Raw genomic sequence first — 22,497 nt, 5'->3', positions numbered from 1 at the left:
TACAAAGGCCAGCAGAGCGGCACAGTGGTTTGTAAACCCCCAGAAGTTGGCACCCAAGGTTACTGCCCTGCTCTCCTAGTTCATAGAACCAGCCCCGACAATAAGTAGCATTAAATACTAAGGATTCCATTTTCAGTGTGGTGTTACACAAAGATATATAAATTTGTAAAGATAACGGGGGAAAGAAATATAAAGCATCAAATTTGGGGTTTGGGGAAGCTGTGACGCTCTGCTGAGGACACCCAGAACCGCAAGCCATGATATTATACCTGTCTCAACAACGGAGAGTTTTTCTGGGGATTAAAATTTGTGTCACCTCCCTGTTACACCATCTGTTCGCCTCCCTAACAGACTCCTTAAGACTCTGCCAGTCTCAGCTTTACCCTGAAGATAACAAACAGAGAACCCCAGTTCCCAAGTTCCTTAGAGACATTTCCCTACAGTGCCCAGTCCCTCTGACTGGACACTCACAGAAATTACTAAATTTGCTGCCTCCAGAAAGACAGTGCATGCACCAACCTTCTAAGTTAACTTAGGATTCACTTTTTACTTTAATATAATGGCACTGAGATGGTTTATAGTAAAAGTAAGAATAAGTTTATTAATAAAGAACATAAATTTAAGTGATACTAAGCAAGAAAAGAAGAGACAGGAAACAAAACAAAATATGCTCCTTTACACCATCTCTAGCCCTCCAGGCCAGATGATCCAGCGTTCACAGAATGATATGGTGCTGTCTCCTAAATGATGGATAACTAAAAAGCCTTTTTCCTCCCCTTAAATTTGACAAAGTCCACTGTCTTTGCCTCTAGAGTCAGGAAGACTTTCTGGGGGTGCACACGCTGCCCCTGATGTGTTCACTAAGCTGTTTCCTCCTCCACTTGTTTGCTCAACTGCTTTGTTTATCTAATATATAAATGTACTTTCATCATCCTCATCCCATAATCCAGCCAGTCGACAGGTCATTCCTTTGTCTAGGGCAGACTTAGTTTATGTACTGCCTCCCAAACACATTTTAAGAACATATTTCCAACACACATACATAAACCTTTATATACAACCCATAATACATCACACAATAATATTCCTGGCTAGCACATCACCAGTTTTCATAGGATACCTTACAAGGTACCCTTTGGATATATATCATGACAAGAGTGTGTTGGGGATAGTGTGTGTGTCAGGCCTGATATGAGTTTCAGTACATTGGACCTTCTGCCAGCAGGCATGGAGCATTTCTTAGGGTCACAGAAGCAACATCTGTTTTCAAGCCAACAGACAAAGTAGCAATTAATTAAATAAAAGTAGTTTGGCTTCAAGTAAAGCAAGTAATCAAAACAGAGATAGCACTGGATAAAGCAACAACATTTTTGTGTACAGTCTTCCCTACTGCATTCACTCTTACCAGAACATCTGCCCTCCAGAATGGCAGCATGGGCCAATAGATTTAGGCATTAGAGTGGCATCAGGAAACCAAGTTCTGCTCCCAGTTCTGCTCTGGGATAACTCACTTTCACGGCTAGCTTACTCCTTTGTAAAAATGAGGAGATGATACCTCAGAAGTGAACCAACATAACCTTCCTAAAAAGAGCAATTGATCTTTGAAGCCAACACTTACTGGAGAAAGCTTCTCCAACTACCATCCAGTCTCCAGCCTTCCATTCCTAGGCAAAACCATTCAGAAAGCAACAATCACCGGGCTGCACCAACCTGTGACATCTGTCTGCATCTTGGATGCTTCGATATCTGGCTTCAGATTAGAGCACAGTACAAACAACTCTAGTAGCACTAAACAATTATGTCCTCATGACTCTCGACATGGCACCAAACAGCACTCAGAGCACTCAGCCCCTGTCCAGCCTTCAACATCATTAGTCACCAGGTTGTGCTGACTCAAGTGACTCCAGTTGTATGGCACAACTGGAATGGATGGCACAGCATTGCAATGGTCCCAATCCTTTCTCAGAAGGCCCAGAGAGCAGTGGGGGCAATTGCTTGTCTTCCCCAAAACTCCACACCTGCACAGGGCAATACAGAGATCTATCCGGTTTTCTCCTCCTCTTTATTGTCTCAGCTGTTAACATGAAGCTGATGACTCCCAGCTGTACCTCATTTTTCACAGATGCAAGCAACTCCATCCCAAAGATGACACAATGCCACAATAGGAGATCCACACCTACACAAAAAACATTTGACTCAAATTCAAGCAAGACAAAACTAACATATAGATTGGAAAGGTAATATTTTGAAGGACTAGTCAAGATAATTCCATGAGGAGTCTGTCCCTTGTCCATCCAACTAGTGCAAGGCTTCAAGATCTTGCTATTACAATACATTATTTATAATGTGGTAGAGCACCTACAGGCCCCAATTTGGCAAGTACTGTACAAATGCATTGTCAGAGATAGTACCTGTCCCCAAGAGTTTACAATCTAAGTGGACAAGACAGACTAAGGATGAGAGAAAGTATTATCCCTATTTTACAGATGGAGAATCAAGCCAAGGAAAGATTAAGAGACTTGCCAAAAATTACATGGGAAGTATGTAACCGAGCCAGGAATTGAATACAAATCAGCAGAGTTCCAGTCCAGGGCTTTACCCACAAGGCCATCCCTATCTCTTTACTAACACAATCTCTATATTTGGATGACCAGGTAGTATTGGCAGCAAAAGTTGCCTTCCATGTCCAGCTTGCTAGCAGTCTGCTCTCCCTTTTCTCCTGGAGGAAGACCTAGCCACTGTGCTCTATGTATTCATCACTTCCAAACTGGATTACACAAATTCACTGGTATTGGGGCTGAACATGTAAATGATACAGAGGTACTATCTTATGCATAATGTGGTATCCTACCTCTTCAGCACTGCAGGTCACCATGACCACATCATCTCTGTGCTCAGATCTCTCCACTGGGTCCTAGTTCACTTATTACCATTTCAAAGCATTAGTCCTGATTGTCAATGGCTTTATAAAACCCTGTTTTCAGTTGCTTATAACTTTGCCAAACTAATCCTTTGGGATGAAATTTTTCATGCTGATTATCTTCCATGCATGTGCTTGTGCCATAACTTATTGTTTACATCGAACCCCCGAACCATGTGTCTGAAGATGAGTAAAGGGTAAGGAAGTTTGCACACCTGAGAGGTGTGGGTGTGTACATGCCTCTGCTGTTGCATGGTTCTGTACCCATGCCAGTGTGCAGTGTGTATGGGGGCAAGGAGTGTGTACCAGGTCCTGGGTTTCAATGGTCTTCCAGGCCAATTCCCACAACGCAGTGACCCCTTTCATGACTAACCCTTACCCAATCTATAAATATCCCTTTCCCTCTGTTGTCACCACTAGGCATGAGCTGCACTGACCACTTGAGAACAGGTATTCTGCCGCACTTTTTTGATCAGTACAGGTGAACATGGATCATGTTCCAAGAGCAGCTGCCATGTCTGCCACATAGTACAACACCCTCTGTGACTTCTCTGGAGCAGAAGGAACAGTTATTTGTACCCAGAGTTTTCACAGAGGCTGGAGGAGGCTGTCATTCACTAGATCTGGCCCAGTCCTGGAATGAATCAACCACCTGAGGGCCAAAGATTCCAATAATCACTCTGGGATGGACCCTCATACATGGCCATTCTGTGACAAGCTGGACTGAGTGCTCTCCATTACTCCCAGTACTGAGCATGAAGTGGCTCATGACCCCCTCCTGGACCCTGCCGGTCTCATTATATGATGGAACCCTGATCAGAGCCCAAGTGAGTAGGTAGCAGAGACTGCAGTACTCACCTGTACTGATCAAAAAAAAAAAACCTGGCGGAAGAGGAGCATGTAAAACGAACAAAAGGAAGTACTTCTTCACACAACAGTCAACCTGTGGAACTCATTTCCAGTGGATATTTTGAAGGCCAAAAGTATAACTAGGTTCAAAAAAGAATTAGATAAGTTCATGGAGGATTGGTCCATCAGTGGTGTGACAGGGCAAGGCCAGATGGTTATAGTAAAGTAATGGGAGACAGATATATTAGCCACAGGCTAACCAAATCCCGGTTACCAGAATAAGCAAATGGCAGCTGCTCCAGGTCAATTAAGACACCTGGGGCCAATTAAGAACTTTCCAGAAGGCAGAGAGGATGCTAGGTTGATTGGGACACCTGAAGCCAGTCAGGGGCTGGCTGAAACTAGTTAACAGCCTCCCAGTTAGTCAGGTGGGTGTGCATGTCAGGAGCTGTAGGGGGAAGTTGTGCTGTTGGAGAGACTGAACAGTACACACCATATCAGGCACAAGGAAGGAGGCCCTGAGGTAAGGGTGAAGTGGATCTTGAGGAAGTGGGGGCTGCTGTGGGGAAATAGCCCAAGGAATTGTACATGTACTGTTTCTAAAAAGTTAGCTACCATAATTGATACCATTAGGGTGCCTGGGCTGGAGCCCGGAGTAGAGGGAGGGCCCAGGCTCCCCCTTTTTGCCCCCCTGATTAATCAGAGACTGAGAGACAACAGAGACTGTTCAAGGGAAGATAGCTTTTCCTCAGCTCCCTTTCTGGCTTATGATGAAAATGGCTCAGTAGGCTGTGACCCTTGCCTCTAGAGAGAGAAGGGTTACATGGAAGGTCACAGTTAACCTCTGAGGCTAGCGAAATCTGCCAGGAAACACAGGACCCATGGAGACAAGGACAGAGCTTTGTCACAATGGGTACTAGCTAAGATGGTCAGAGCCACAGCCCCATGCTCCTTGTGACTTTAAAGCTTCAAGTGCTAGAAGCTGAGACTGGACAATTGGGGATGGATAACTCAAAACTGCCCCATTCTGTTTATTTCCTCTGAAGCATCTGGCATTGGCACTGTCAGAAGACAGGATACTGGGCTAGATGGGCCATTGGTCTGACCTAGTGTGGCCATTCTTCTGACTGAAAAAGTACAGAAAGAAAGATGTAATTACATATGTAAAGAAATGCCAGCTGCAAGGGAACAAAACCTCACAAAGGTATGTTGGCACACGGCTGCGTGCCAGTGTTCTCTCTTGTGATGTTCTAGCAGCTGGGTAGGGTGTGAGGATGTCCACTGGCACAGGCAGAATTCACTCTCTGCCTTCCTGCTGTTCCAGGATGTGTGCATATCTAGCATCCCAGATTTCCTGTGCCTCCTGAGAACCAGAACTAGTGGGCATGTGCATGGGATCTGGCTGTCTATAAAAAGATTTGCAAACCAGTCCTATCCTGGAACCACACCCTATCAAAGTATTCCCCTTTACCCTCACAAACACTGTGAAGGGCATGGCAGACCATGATTATCCTATAGCATTGGGATCCACCAGCATCACCAGTGAGCCTTCAGCTGCCCAAAGGTGCAATCCATGACTATCCCTGCAGTTACTCAGTTTGTAGCTGAATTCCTGTTTTCCTGGGTCATTAACATCAGGGTACAGTTTCATCAGCCAAGATAGGAGTGGGTATGCAAAGTCTCCCAAAATAACTGTTGGGACTGGCACACACACACACACACATACTGTAGCGAGCCATGTCATGTAAATGGAATAAAGTCCTTTCTTTCTCCCTGAAATACAATCCCAATCTTCTGAGCACTCTGGTATCACAAATCTTTCCTCTGTTTCCAATGTTGGTATTCACGAACCTGCCTCTGTGGTCCACAAAGCCTTGGGAAACGAGTCATAACCTTTTAATTGCATATACTCACCCCTTTTGGCAGGTAGAGTATTGGGATGATGGCCCCTGCACAGTTCAGAAAACCCATCCTCTGAAATTCAGCTATAGTATCCAGTACTTGATGTATGGTAACCACCTGTGGGTAGAGGACAGTACTGATTGCCTCATTATCCCTTACAACCACAATCTGTGGATTTCCCCACCTCTAACTGGTTTGAAACTCCCCAGGACCTGTCTGGTGCTGCCAGCTTCCACAGGTCAATAAACACCCACTTCTGTACTGGTATAGGTTCCAAAATCAAGTGCTCTGGCACTGGAGGATTGGTGCAAACTCCTTGCACAGTTCCATGAAGGTCTGTTTCTTCATTCGGAAGTTCTGAAGCCACTGGCCATTATCCCAGGCTTCCAAGACAGTGTGATCTCACTTCATCATGCTGGTTCTCCTGCACCAGAAGCAGCAGTCCTTGATTGGGCATATTATGGCAATACTGGCAGTCACTATATCTGTACCATGGAACCACAGCCAATTGTCACTTACCCTCTCAGTCAGCCATCTTTGGCATGTCAAAAAGTTCTGGTCCAATTCCATATAATATCTTGCTGATTGAGTACTGCACTCCATTAACATTTGTCCCGCAAGAAGGAACAGAACCACATAATCATACACTTGCTCCATGTCTTCCACCCAGTTTGGCAGAAGGGAGAGGTGAGCAGGAACTGCCATCAGAAAATGTGTCAAGATGGCAGACAATACCAGCAACATGCAGCAAGGTTGTTCCAATCCAAGATTGTCTCCTGTGATGCTTAGCACCCTGGGTTACCACCCCTAAAATAGTTGCATAACAGAGGCAGTATAGATACATGTATACGTGCATGCACAGCACGTACCCATGTGCAGTACAACATACATGGATACTTGGTGAGAGCATGGCAAGCTTAACTACCTGAGCATGTGCACTAATATAGTCATAGCCTTAGACTTTGGCAGCTAAATTCCCTGACAATTCAGCCACAATATGGCCAGTATCGCCATAGTATGCCCAATGGAGGACTGCATGGGCAACCTTAATTCTGGCATTTCCTACATTCAGATTGTTTGACTTTGCAACCTTGATAATGTTCTTTTATCATAGTTTCATGCATGCAATGTATGTAAAAAGTAAATTTTAATTTAATTATATACAATTGGTTCAAAAGGCTGTTTGGTTTTGGTTGTGGGGGGTGGTATTGTGTATTAGATTTATCTTCCCCTTTCCCTGTGAAAGTTTCTCTCACTGCTAAGCTTTCCCTCTTTGGTCAGCAATTCCATTGTTACAGTGCAACATCGCCATCATGGTCACTGAGAGAAACAACTAGTTGAAACACAGATGAAGGTAATATTTTTGCAGAAATGCTGAAGATGCTGCCTGCCTTAGTAAGATATTGCATAACAGCAGCACATTTTAGAAGAGTGTTCAGACTACAGAAGCTGGTTCATTCCAGCAACTTTCAGTGTATCAGAATCCCAGTGGTTGAGAGAACTCTTCAACCACTTTCATTTATTAATACTTTTATTGTGAAAATTGATTTGAAGAATAATTCCAGATGGAAAAAACACTAACTTCTTTGAAAGACATTCAAATTCGAGGCAATATGTAGTTGGAAATATATAGCAACATTATTGGACTTGAAATCATGAATGACTTCTAGTCAAACTTTCTGTAACTTGCACAAAAAAATCTTCTTTGCTAATAAAAGATATTACCTCACCCCCCTGGTCTTTCTAACATAAATCCTGAAACACCAGAAAAGAAAACTGAGATGAGTTTGATGCAGCAGGATTTATAAACGGAACAGGCATCCATACAAAGCTCAGAAATAAAAGGACTCTCATTTTCTTAAAATTATGTAAACGTTAAAGACTATTCTCCTGCAGATGAGAATCATAAAATAATCAAATGGATGACCTGCTGTACGATTTTCTTGCTGCAGCTGCTCAGTTGCTTTGCTTCAGTGTTATCTTTTAGAGATGAGACACTGTCTCAGTTGCCATGGAAAAGAAACTGTTTTTAAGGGTCTGTGTTTATTTGGTTTAGGCTTGCTTTTTTGATTTACTCAAAGCCTGCTAATACAGAGAAAGCTCCCTATATAACTTCTTTCCTTGTCCAGATATATCAAAACTAGTACTAGCATCTAGCACATATGCTAACACATCTTCTCTAGTCTCATGATGTGGAGACAAGGAGGGGCAGACTGGTGAATGGACTATTTAACCCTTTTGCTGCTACTTCTCCACCATACCTGCCATGACGCCATCCATCAATGGGACTGATGGAATGAGGACAAAGCTAGCACATTCAGTGGCACAGGTGGTATGTTCTGCATGGATTTTCAAGGACTATTTGGCAGCAAAGGGGAGAAACCAAAATTTAGAAACATGGGTTCCAAAAGTTATGCACTTGCTTATAATTTAACATCTAAGGAACCTATAGATGTTCAGCACTTCTGAAAATCAGCCCATTCTTTTACGTACCTAGCCACCCAAGTTTGAAAATGTTGGCCTAAGTTTCTTGCCTTTCATTATCTTACTGTATTTCTGCATTGGTATCTTATGGTTCTCCCAGTTACTATTTGTAGAACATTTGGTTACAAAACAGCCAACTTTAGTCTCACCTGCTTTATTCAGATTAAGACCACACGAGCTGTTTTGTCTTTTGCCAACATATTTGTTAATTGAAGCCAGTAATGACTTCAAAATTCATGCATGAACTATTACTACCACCTTTGCTTTCCCATGTGACCCACTAAATACAGTCATATGACTGCAAGTGTTAAATTCAGCATGATGGCATGTACAAACCTCATCAAGTAACTGGCAGGACGAGGGTTAACACACCTTGTCAACCTCGAGATTTTGTAACTACCTGCTTTTTCAGATTAAGTGCATAGGGACTGTTCTTTGCACATCTGCTCTGTTCTCCTCTCATTGATACCAATGTCTGGCATCATTAGTGGGACCAGAATAGATTTAGGTGCAAACTGTAGAACTAGTATGCTTTATTTTATGAGGCAAACTTTTACAATTGGCCAAGTTCACACAGCTCTGAGAAGTTCAATTGCTGGAAACCCTCTTGGTCTTACTACTTTTGCTGCATGAATCCTGCTTGCATCAAGCCCTCAGTAGTCAAAACTGTTGGGTTGTTTCTCCTTCACCTGGCAATGACTACGTAAATGGTCAAATTCAAAAGAGGAGCCATGAAAGAACATCCAGCAACAGAGAGAGAGAGTGTACAGAAGTTCTGCTGTGATATTATGATGCCAAAAACTGGAGACTGATATGCCAAGTGATATGGTATTTTTAAATGCATTAGACAAGAAAAAATTAGCGTACTGTGATGTCATTATGAAGTTGTGGGTATGTGGTATGGAAAGACTACCAACAATGACATTTTTATGTATCATGCAAGTTATACTTATTCCTTTTTCACTACCATTTAGCAGCAGCTTTCAATTTTGCTTCCTGCATACAGCCAATTTACCAATGGATATCAATAAATAATATCACAGGTTTCAGAGTAGCAGCCGTGTTAGTCTGTATTCGCAAAAAGAAAAGGAGTACTTGTGGCACCTTAGAGACTAACAAATTTATTAGAGCATAAGCTTTCGATGAAGTGAGCTGTAGCTCACGAAAGCTTATGCTCTAATAAATTTGTTAGTCTCTAAGGTGCCACAAGTACTCCTTTTCTTTTTAATAAATAATATGTTTGCCTGACAAAATAATTCATCAACTAAGAACATAAAATTAAATACCAAGTGATGACAAATTTAAAACAGGTTACTGCCATGGAATGGAATTTCAGTATCTGGCCAGAGTGTGCTTAACTCTTTCACAGCATAATACACCATCGTGAAATACCTGTGTAAAAGAGTTCTGTGACATCCTGCTTTACTGAATGCTCTACTTACCTTAAGTAATGGTAGCCCCATTTCTTTTTGCGAATCACAAAGCGTATCAGAGCACAAAAGCACAGAGATGACCTACTCTCTTATTCTAGACAGAACAGCTTATACAGGTAGTATTTTTAATGAGACAGCGAAAGTATGTGGCAGAGCACTGGTGGTTCATTCTACATCGCTCATCTCATCGAATGCGTGACAGTGATTAACAGGTAGAATGGTGGAGGATCAAAACTGTAACTATGCCCCTGACAAAACTGCAGGGAAGAATATCAGTCTCACCGTGCAGCTAAAAAGCATGAACCCCAACCACAAGCAAACTTCTGGGATGTTGGAATAAGAGAGAACAGAATAGTAATTTTATTGTGTAAGTCCTTTGGAAGAATTTTTGTGCTTTCACGTTCACCAGTTTTACCTTGGCACAATGTGCCTACTAATTACTAATTCATAACTGAGCAAAATGAACACAAGACTTCCAAAGAATTATTGCTCTTTAGTCAAAAACCCTGGCTATCAGCTAGGGACAATTCAACTGGCAGCAGCTGTGGACAGCTTTGTAAGCCCAAGTTCCAAGCTCTTGCTTGGCCAGCATGTTAAAAAGAAAAAGGGTAAAACTGTGACTATGCAGAGTAAAGGCCCTTTCCTGAGGAGAGAGTGGTTTCTCATTTTCCCCCATCATATACCTTGCTCATGTTTTCCTCAACTTGTTGGGAACAGGCTCCCAGGTGAAGGATGCAGCAGCGCTGTTTGCCCCTTCCTCTCTTCCAACATCTGCTTTTGCTGGGAGCGGGTGGACTTTACCTAACCATGTCCAAAGTCTGCTCCCAGGTAAGGGAGTTAATATATTGGGACTAAGCTCCAAGCATCAAGAATGGGAAGTGGAAGAAGTACTCCCCAAAATCTGCTATGGCATACACCATTATTGGTTTGTATTTTGTAAAGGGGCTCCAGATACAAAACTGATGTCTAAATCTGTATTTTAATACCACAAAGTGTGAAGGTATTCAGATCCAAGGCTGGTCTAAAAATCTATGTATGTTCTTACATGATGCTTATTCTTGTATCTTTTTTCACCATTTGTGTCCAGCATAACCTGTGTGTTGAGCACTGTACAAACAAAGGAAGACCACATCCCTGTCATCCACTTCCCCGCCCCAACAAATCATGATTCCTGGGTCTTTAAGCTTCCTCCTGTTTTCACCTGCCATAGCCCTTTGCAATACATCTTAAAGCGAGAGGCTCTTCTGTCCATACCCCATCCAACTTAGCCTATTGTTGGGTGGGTTAGGAGCCAGGAATTACTTATCCTTCACCAAGGTGCTTGAAAGCACCCCTGTATTCACACCCTATGCTATTTCCCTGGATCTCTTCCTCCTGTGCCTTTTTTTATCTCTAGCCCTATCTCAGGGCCAAGCTCCTCAGGCTCTGCTCCCTCTGCAAGCCCAGTGTAAGTTCAGCCAACCATAAACTCTGGCTACTTATCAGGCTCCTCTGGCCCAAGCAGAGCACCCTTCTTCACTCCTCTGGTCCCAGCCAGGAACTGCCCTGCTCAGGGCCAGCACCTCCTTTTGTCTGAGCCTGCTGGGCCTAGAGGACTCACCTTTGTTGCTCTTTTTCTCCCACTTTGCTGCTTCCTAGAACAGAGCGTAGCAGAGGAGCAGGGCCACCAGCAGGGGCCACAAAGGCCTGGTACTCCCCATCACAGTGCCTTAGAAAAAATTCCCCCTCAGCAGACTAGGACAGTGAGGGAACATCACTCAGCTCCATTTGCCAACTACACCTACAGCTCTTGACTAATTAAGACTCCAGAGAAGAGGGTGAACCTTCCTTAGTCTAGTAATTCACCTTACTATTTGGTACATTACTATTGTTTTATAGTTAAAGCTTTTCCTCCATCCCCAAAAATCAAATGTGTGGCTTTGAGCTAAAGATTCTATTGTGTTCATCCCAGCTCACAGTAACTAGAAAACATTCCTCTGAATTCAGTTCAGGCATCTGTCCAACTGTTACAGTGGCTGTATCCACTTCACACACACAGAACCTTCCTAATTCTGATCTGAAGTACCCACACATGCACAAAGACTTAAAACGACAATGTGTGCTGTTTTGATAAGGCAAGTTGAAAACCTGCTGAGAGAAAGCTTAACTTCATTTCACAACTGTCACATCATATTTATATAGAACATAATTTGAACCAGAAGAAACAACTACACCTAGAAGTACTGGAGCGTAGTACCTTCTGACCCAGAAAGCAAAGCAGATGATGAGATGGTACACTAAGCTACAGATGTCACAAGAGGTTGCTTCTATTTTAGTAACACTTTTTGAAAACTTATTTTTGGAAACGAATCCAGTCTGAGGAGGCTTCCTTGTATGAAATTTGCAAGTTGTGTCATGCCCTGACTGTTGCTAAGACATCGGTACTTAAGATATGGTTATGTTACTTTCCATATTTGCTCCTCAGGTATCCTCCAAGTCATGTTTGCTTTGTTTATTGACACCAACAATCCGTTGCTTACTGCCAGGTCTGCAGAGCTAATACAGCTATTGAAGAAGCTGGAATCTATTCCAGTGCATGCATCCTCAATAAATTGTTATTGACAACTAAGTACGAATTTCAGAATCTTTTATGATAGTATTTGATTTCTTTTTAGATTCATAACTAAAAATAAACATTGTGCCAGAATGCTGAGAATTTTTCTTCAAAGTTCTGCTCTAGATTTTTCACTACTTCTCTATTAGTTATTTCACTCCTCTAATGCAGGGGTGGGCAACCTTTCAGAAGTGGTGTGCTGAGTCTTCATTTATTCACTCTAATTTAAGGTTTCATGTTCCAGTAATACATTTTAAAATTTTTAGAAGGCCTCTTTCTATAAGTCTATAATATATAGCTAAACTATTGTTGTATGTAAAGTAACTAAAGTTTTTAAAATGTTTAAAGAAGCTTCATTTAAAATTAAATTAAAATGCAGATCTTATCAGTTTAGTGTGATCCTTGCCCTTGCTTTTCCTTGCTGAGTTTTCCAATGTTTGGCATGTATTTGGATACTTTAAGCTGCATACAGGCTTCTGAGTGATCAGTTGTTAACTGGCTCCGAGAGGGACAGAGGACAGATTTCATGTGTGAAAATACCTGTTCACACAGGTATGTGGATCCAAATGCTGAAAACATTGCAAACGCAATTTTCTTCAAACAGTTAAATTTCACTGGCAGGGATGTCCAACAGGTCAGAATAGAGGCCCCATGATCTCTCTCGGTAGCGTCAAGTGCATTCCGCAGATCTCCAAACTTTGATGCCCACAATTCTGAGCTTTTTAACTGAATGAGCTGCATTTCAAAATCTTTAGCACCCATCCACTGAAATACAGACAAATCCAAGTTGCTTTCGCTGAACTTTTCAGGTTTAATTAGAAAAGAAAGCATTGGGCCAAATTGCTGGAAATCTTGAAATCTGTCAGAAAATTCTGATTACAGTTCTTGCATGTACATTCTAATCTCAATATCAAATGCAGTGTGCTGTTCCACGTGGCATGATAGTGATGTAAGCAGCAAATCAGGACTTAAAAATATCCCAGTACAGTGACGCTGGAACAATTTTTAAGGTAGGGGTACTGAGCTGCGCCCTCTCTTGCCCCAGTCTGCACCCCTCACTGCCTCAGGCTGGGGCCAGTGGGCCACAGCTAGGGGCGGCTGCAGAGGCCTGGGCCAGCGGCTGGGACCCAAGGCCAGCAGCAGAGCCCCCCGGACCAGTGGCCAGCAGTGGGGCCAGTGGCCAGTACCCCAGGCCAGCAGCGGAGCCTCTGGGACTGGTGGCCAGGACCCAGGCAGTGTGAGTGCCACTGAAAATCAGCTCATGTGCTGCCTTTGGCACACATTGCCTACCCCTGCTCTAATGTTACCATTGCCCCAAAATTATCCTGAAAAAGTAATTTTTCACCTCAAAACATGCAACCAAGGTAAAAAGTTATTCTTCATTTTTGTACTGTCAAAATATCATATGAAAATGGAAATAGAACAGTTACCAGCTAATCTTTCAATTGTGGTGGGGGGCAGAGGGAAATATGGGTTTGTAGGGAAGAAAAGAGAATGAAAGAGTCAGAAAAACGTTACTATGGGTGTTGCTAGTTACCCTGAGGCTGATCTGACATGCACCAGCCTTGGGATCAGAGAGTTAGGGGACATAAATGTGCTCTAAAGCCATCTTCCTCCCACATCCCCCAAGGGCTGCACCAAGGACAGCTCAGCCGGAACAGAGGAGCTAGCCTATGCGTGCACTGTAAAGAATTCTAGTCAAGAATTTTGTCCACTCATTTCTCTATTAACAGAGAAAAAACTCACTCCAGGAGTGCAAATCTTTCCTGGCTATGCGGGAGAGGAGACGATGTCCAAAAGTAATTTTCTAACTGAAAATCCAGCTACTAAAAAAATTGGGTTAGTTCATACAGTAAATTCCCCCAATTTATGTAACAGAAATCTCCCCCAAACATCATGTAAGACTTCACTTATATCCAAAACACTCACATTCCTCCCACCACCTGGATGTAGAAACTTTTTTCTTTATAGACATTAGTGACTACTTATCACTTGGAATATTTTCACAAGCCATCTTTTAAAACATTTCCTACACTGTTCACTCCCAGTCAATTTTTTACAGCATTTTGACTTCTCTTCACACATAACTCTGAAGCTACAGTATATTTAATATACAGCACTTGTGGTGGGGGCACACTTCTCAGTAATAAACTTTATTTTATTAGTACCATGATAGTAAGCCAAAAAGCTTTCATATTTTATTCAATAACATTTCAACTCAAACAAACTAGAGAAATGCAACCTATATGGAACTACTATAAGGTGATAACAGGTTGGAAAACTATTCCTAGAAAGTAGTTATCAGTGGGTCGCAGTCATGCTGGAAGGGCATAACAAATGGGGTTCCACAGGGATCAGTTCTGGGTCCGGTTCTGTTCAATATCTTCATCAGCGATTTAGATAAGGGCATAGAGAGTACACTTATAAAGTTTGCGGATAATACCAAGCTGGGAGGGGTTGCAAGTGCTTTAGAGGATAGGATTAAAATTCAAAATGATCTGGACAAACTGGAGAAATGGTCTGAAGTAAATGGGATGAAATTCAATAAGGACAAATGCAGAGTACTCCACTTAGGAAGGAACAATCAGTTGCACACATACAAAATGGGAAATGATTGCCTAGGAAGGAGTACTGCAGAAAGGGATCTGGGGGTCATAGTGGACCACAAGCTAAATATGAGTCAACAGTGTAATGCTGTTGCAAAAAAAAGGAATATAATTCTGGGATGTATTAGCAGGAGTCTTGTAAGCAAGACACGAGAAGTAATTCTTCCGCTCTACTCTGTGCTGATTAGGCCTCAACTGGAGTATTGTATCCAGTTCTGGGCCCACATTTCAGGAAAGATGTGGACAAATTGGAGAAAGAGAAGAGCAACAAAAATGATTAAAGGTTTAGAAAACATGACCTAAGAGGGAAGACTGAAAAAACTGGGTTTGGTTAGTCTGGAAAAGAGAAGACTGAGAGGGGACATGATAACAGTTTTCAAGTACATAAATGGTTGTTACAAAGAGAAGGAGAAGAATTGTTTTTCTTAACCTCTGAGGCTAAGTCAAGAAGCAATAGGTTTAAATTGCAGCCAGGGAGGTTTAGGTTGGACATTAGGAAAAACTTCCAACTGTCAGGGTGGTTAAGCACTGGAATAAATTGCCTAGGGAGGTTATGGAATCTCCATAATTAAAGATTAGAGGTTAGACAAATACTTGTCAGGAATGCTCTAGATAATATGTAGTTCTGCCATGAGTGCAGGGGCCTGGACTAGATGACCTCTCGAGGTCCCTTCTAGTCCTGTGATTCTCTGATTCTAACTTCCTCTCTTTATCTTTAAGGGACTGTATTAGATTTTACACTGTGGGCCTGATTTTGCGCTCACTTGCACTGGTATGCAACAATTATATAATGATGTAGCTTGACTGACATCAGCAGAAGTACTCTATTTGATATGGTTGTAATCCACAGCAGAATCAGGCCCCTTCTGCCTCTATTACAGAACTGTATAATGTAGATATACCTTCAGATACTTAGGTCGCTATACAATGATGTAATGCTCAGAGGTATCTGATTTGCTGACTTTGACATGTGACTATGCACATATGCCCCCAGCGCAGATGTTAAACTAACATCTTAATGCTTTTAGGGGATTTCACTGATTTTATTTAATTTCTTGAATGGATATTTTTAAGGGTAATAAGGGTAATAAATCTTGATACTGAGCTCAAAGTGACTCAATAGAGGTTACTGAGCCTGCTAGCAACATATGAACAATTTCTGCAACATGCTGAATTGGTAGCACAAATTATTTTATAGTTATGCTTTATTACTACTTCATGAAGACATCCCCTTTCACAGCCATTGCTGTCATTACAGGATAACGTTCCCTACAGATCTCAAAGTCAGCTACAGCTTTACTGCGAGTTCTCTTTCCAATTGTAATTTACTATGGGCTCTATTCATCTGGAATGGTACATGGCTACATGACCCAATATCTTGGCTCCAGCTCATCAGGAATTCAGCCAACCCGAGAAGACCTTTTATTTTTCTTGAATAATTCAGAAAGCAGAGCTCTGTTTGGTGATTCTGAGTCCATACAGATAACCTCTCCAGCCTCCAATCAATTATTTGCCATATTTTGAGGTGTCAAAACCTGGCAACTCCAAGGCCATGGAGGTGTTATCTTAAGAACATAAGAACAGCCATACTGGATCAGCCCAAAGATCCATCTAGCCCAGTATACTGTCTTCCAACAGTGGCCAATGCCAGGTGTTCCAAAGGGAGTGAACAGAACTGGTAGTGATCAAGTGATTACTTGTCGCTCATTCTCTGTCTCTCATTCCCAGCTTCTAGCAAACACATGTTAGGGACACCATCCCTGACCACCCTGGTTAGTAGCCATTGATGGACCTATCTTCCATGGACCTATCCTCCAAGAAGTTATCTAGTTCTTTTTTTAACCCTGTAATAGTCTTGGCCTTCACAACATCCTCTGGCAAAGAGTTCCACAGGTTGACTATGCGTTGGGTGAAGAAATACTTCCTTTTGTTTGTTTTAAACTTGCTGCCTATTACCCTTACCTTCAAAGTGAGATTAGCACAAAGCTAGAATGACAATAAATGTGTAAAGCTAATTGTTAGCAAGGTGCTTGCCTCACTCACTAACAGATCACTGTGTAGTAACCAGCAATTTTGTAAATATAAGGAATTTCACCTCTATGAGCTTATGGTCTATACTGTTCTATGGTATGGAAAGAACTGCAGATAAACCACAAACCTTGATAGCAAAACCATGTGGCTACCCAGTAGTAGTTCCCTCTCCCCTCCCCCCCCACCTGTGAAAACACAGCTGTCCACAGCCATAAAGGGCACAGAAGAGACTGATAACTTAATTAATCCAATATATTCCCCTTTCAGGGATGCATAAATTGCAGTTCAATCTGCATTATAGATTACTGCTGCCATGTGTCAAAGTTGTAAAGGGAAAGTTAATGAGGGATATTACAGAGAAGTTCTACTAGTATGGCAGATGAGAGACCAGCCTACCGCAGGGAACAGATCTATGCTATCATTCTGGTATGGAACCTTGACAAAAGGCAAGGGGATATGGATGAGCTGAGATCTTCCAGTTTCAGAGTAGCAGCCGTGTTAGTCTGTATTCGCAAAAAGAAAAGGAGTACTTGTGGCACCTTAGAGAATAACAAATTTATTTGAACATAAGCTTTCGTGAGCTACGGCTCACTTCATCGATCTTCCATAACGATTGCCCATAGGCATTTCTGCTTTCCACCAGAACTGATGGTCCAATCCTTGTTTGTTCTCCGCTGAGCATCTCAGCCTCCATCCTGGACAATGAACAGAGCAGCAGCATCCAAGGAACTAGACTTCTGCTGTAGTAAGGTCTGCTCTGCCATACCCTTGCCAATGCTAAGGGGGAAGACATAGAGGATATAGTCACCACAGATTTGACAACTTGAGTCCCCTAAAAGCACATTCCTGTCATATGTGCACACACACTCTAATATATGTACACTCATAACATTCCTGTGAGGATAGGCAGTCCTATTACCTTCTTCTTACAGATGGGGAACTGGGGCATAGAAAGATTAAGTGACTCAACTAGCATCATACACAATGGCAGAGCAGGAATTGGTCTCTTACAGCCCAGTCTAGGTTTCTAACCATTGACTCATCCTTCTTCTCCTGTACATGTGTACACACAGTTGTGTGTGAACAATGAGCCTTTCCATTCTGAATGAATCCTCAAGTACTTCAATCTCTTAACACATCCATGGATGCTTGACGTGCATTTGAAAGCACAGATTATATCTACATGATAAAATCCTTTAGCCCATGCCTCTGACCACCTCACCTGCTCTTTGCCTACTAGTCAAAGTCCCCTGACACTTCCTGCAATAGTCCAACCCTATATAGCTTGAAGCCATGTGACAGGTGACTATAGCCTGGTGAATCTGGCATCTGTACTTTTTCAAAAACAGTTTTAGTCTCATGAAACTGATTCTTCTGCAACTTTGTGGCTTAAGAAACAGAAGTAATTTGCTCCTCCTAAGGACAAAGGGGGGCCAGGACAGCCTTTCACTGCTGTGAGGTCCAGCACAGGTCAAACAACAAATTCCCTACTTAGAGTAAGACACGTCAGTCAGTGACTTGGCCTACATCAGGTCATGACTCTATTCCAGAAGTAAATGCCAAGTGGGTGATGGCATTGCTTTAAGTGGTCTGGCCTGCATAGCAACACAAGATAGACTGTGGATAACTCCAAAATTACTGAGCTGTCTCAAAGGGACTGGCAACAGCTTTTGCCATAATCTTTCATAACTTAAATAGTAAAATGCTAAGTGTCTTTCAAAATAAATTCAGACTTGTAAAGATCTTTTTAAGATCCAGATTGAATAGATTGAAGGGATCTAGGCACCTAATTCCTTTTAATGTTAATGGAAGTTAGATGCATAAATACTTTGGAGGCTATGGGCCTTGGTCCATTGTACTTTCATCTGGTATCTAGAGGAGATGTAAAATGAACAGTATTTCCCCTTCACTGCTCACTTGTCAGTATTTCTATGAAGTTTCTAATTAGGGTTGGATGATAACTTAGTAACGGATTTACACCAATTCACATACTGTGTGGAGGTAATACGGTAATTGCAACAATGTGTTATTGTTCAGTCTCTTTACTGATCAACAGGATTTTTCTCCAGTGACAACTCTTTGGCCCCTTTCATGAGAAAGGACAGTTTTGTGATGAAGGAAATGGACTGGAACTCTAGCAATCTGCTTTCATTTCCCAGCTGTCCTGCATGTTTCTTATATGACTGTGCAAATCTATGCCTCAGTTTCCCCATCTGTAGACATTTAATTTCTCCTTTGATTTAGACTAAAAAGCCCTACCCAGAGGCTCAGTTCTGGCAGTTCACCCCTTCTACTAAGCAGCAGCTCAATCAAATAATAGCACCTCCATATGTTGGCCTATGTCACAACATCCATACTTCACTTTCCAAAGCCAGGTGAAACAAAGGGTCCCTGCAGTGTGCACTGAAATCTGACAAATACAAGCTGTTTCAGACTACTATGGGATGGCATTCTAGAATCCCAAGCCTTTACAGGTAATGCCAGCCACCCTTACTCCCATATATGAAGAGGCACCTTTACTGATTGCAACTGTGGCAACGTGTCACTGGAGGAGCCCTCAGATAGACATTGGGATAATGCTATTTTTCCTGCCCAAAAGAGGTGCTGTGATTATAAACTCATTAGTATTTGTGAAGCACTCTGTTACTATGAAATTATAAAATTTTAAAAATAAAAATACCAGTTTTAATGTACATATTAATCCACTAGCCTTATGTTTTAAAACATCACTAAATTGAAAAAATTCATTCAAATTAGTAATAATGCACAAAGCAAAACAAACCCTAAATAATCTTATCCAGAATGGTAATCTTAAAACAACAATTTGCTACACTTAAATAAAAGATGTGTTCAAAGCTCTGCTTATATTATAAGGAATAATAGTTTTAACTGAATTAATTACATATTGCCACTTACACAGTTTGTTGGAACAGTATAATTCTCACATAAATGCTTTTACCTCTGCTTTATATATCAAGTTCGCAAAGGTGCTGCCCTTATTTAATAATAATCATGGCATCAAGCAGGGGACTGTTAGCCAGTACATATATGTTAGGCATAGGACATACCATATTAATATTGTATTATACCCAGCATGTGGGCAGTTATGTTAACTGTGTTGCCTATGTCAAGAAATATATATCCCACAATACTGTGCACAGCTAAACATAGTTTTTAGCATAAGCAAATATAATACCTGTCAAAGGCAACATTCGTTTGCTCTATACTCTAGTACAGTGACTCTCAACATTTCCAAATTTCAGAGTAGCAGCCATGTTAGTCTGTACCCGCAAAAAGAAAAGGAGTACTTGTGGCACCTTAGAGACTAACAAATTTATTTGAGCATAAGCTTTCATGAGCTACAGCTCACTTCATCGGATGCAACCTTTCCAGACTACTATACCCCTTTCAGGAGTCTGATTTGTCTTGTGTACCTCCAAGTTTCACAGCACTTAAAAACTACTTGCTTACACAATCAGACATAAAAATACAAAAATGTCTCAGCACACAATAACTGAAAAATTGCTTACTTTCTCATTTTTACCATATAATTATAAAATAAATTGATTGGAATATAAATATTGTATTTACATTTCAGTGTATAGTATATAGAGCAGTATAAACAAGTATGTATGAAATTTTAGTTTCTACTGATTTTGCAAGTGGTTTTTTATGTAGCCTTTTATAAAATTAGGCAAATATCTAGATGAGCTGATGTATTCCCTGGAAGATCTCTGTGTACCTGTGCACGTACACCTGGTCGAGACCCACTGCCCTAGTACAGATTGGAAGGTACCTTCACAGGCAACTGATTTGGAATGCAGTATCTAAAATAAAGATAAGGAAAGATACAACATGGTACCAGATAAAACAAGGTAAAAAGCTGATTAGTGAATTTGAGTCTTGAGTGATGCATACAGTGCTTTCTAACTTGTAAAAGGGTCAGGTATAAAGAACGGTAGTTTGGGGGGCATATTTTTGATATACACTTATTCTACAGCAAGAACATGCTGCAAGATACGAATTGCTTTCTGAAAGGCTGGGTATATATGTCTTCTTTTCATATTGTACTCTTGTCTTTAGGCAATAAATTGGCTAAGCTTGGTTATTTGGTCTCAAACATTTTTAATATTGAACCGCAAGCGTAGTCAATCAATCAGCTACATATTCTAGAAATAATAGAGAGCTGAACTCACTTTTGCATTCAGTGTTTACACATATTACAGGGGGAACAGAAGCAACTCATATAGTAATGTTACCTAAAGCTTCCTAATATTAAAATATAAGGGTAGAAAAAAAATGTAAGCTAAAACACCTTCATGATCTGCAGTGAGATTTTGAAGATTGGCAGGGGTTAGTCCGGGGGTCAGAGAACTGCCTTTTGCTGTGCCCAGGAATTTCTGTATGGATTTGGCCAAGTTATAGAAAGTCAAAAATAACTATTTTGTATTCTGGGTGGAGTCGGTAATCTTAGCTAGACACTTGCTAGTATAATCACTCATTCAATCCACATTTAGCACAATACGAGTATCTCATTGCAGCATGCCTCAACAAATTGAATTTCAAAATGGGACACAGACAAAATGGATCCTCCATTTCCTCTGTGTAGGGTCGTGGTGGGCAATCTGTGGCCCATCAGGGTAATCTGCAGGTGGGCTGCGAGACACTTTGTTTACATTGACCATCCACAGGCAAGGCTGCCCGCAGCTCCCAGTGGCCGTGGTTTGCTGTTCCCAGCCAATGGGAGCTGCGGGAAGCGATAGTGGGCTGCAGGAATGTGCTGGCCGGCACTTTCTGCAGTTCCCGTTGGCCAGGAACAGCAAACCACGGCCACTGGGAGCTGCAGGCGGCCGTGCCTGTGGACAGTCAATGTAAACAAACTGTCTCGTGGCCCACCAGTGGATTACCCTGACATGCCACGGGCCGCAGGTTGGCTATCATTGGCATAGGGGAATATGCACTGGGTTGAGTTTCAGAAGACTGTGACAAAACTCACCTCTTCTTCTGACTAGGAGTACTTGTGGCACCTTAGAGACTAACAAATTTATTTGAGCATAAGCTTTCGTGAGCTACAGCTCACTTCATCGGATGCATCCAATGAAGTGAGCTGTAGCTCACGAAAGCTTATGCTCAAATAAATTTATTAGTCTCTAAGGTGCCACAAGTACTCCTTTTCTTTTTGCGAATAAAGACTAACACGGCTGCTACTCTCAAAATCTTCTTCTGACTGGAGTTAATTATTTGCCCTTCATAACTCTTATTACAGATCAAGGCCAATCTCACTCCCATGGTTGGAACAGAGTGAAAGCAGATTTCCAATATAACAGATCCAAATATCATCTACTTCGCTATACAGCATCTCAGAATGACTCTGCCCAGTCTGTGTGCTTGCCTGTAGAGTATGAATGAGGAGGCTGTATATATGAATAGCCCCATTTTAATATGTATTATTCATTCTCCTCCAGTGGACAGTCCACAGATGGTAACAGCCTATTCCTGCTGTCAGCTATTGCATTTTGTCCTTTACCTCGAGTGGTGGAGACCTGAAACTGGTCAGCCTAATTTCTGGCATTTTCTGAATTGAGTGATACACTTTTCTAGCTTAATATTAATGCAGTTTTTATAGCATCCATTTTCAGGAAGGTGCAAAGTATATATAGGATCCTTGGATTTTATATA

Source organism: Dermochelys coriacea, chromosome 2, assembly GCF_009764565.3.
Source record: "Dermochelys coriacea isolate rDerCor1 chromosome 2, rDerCor1.pri.v4, whole genome shotgun sequence".
NCBI classification, from domain to species: Eukaryota; Metazoa; Chordata; order Testudines; family Dermochelyidae; genus Dermochelys; species Dermochelys coriacea.
This window is presented reverse-complemented; position numbering follows the sequence as displayed.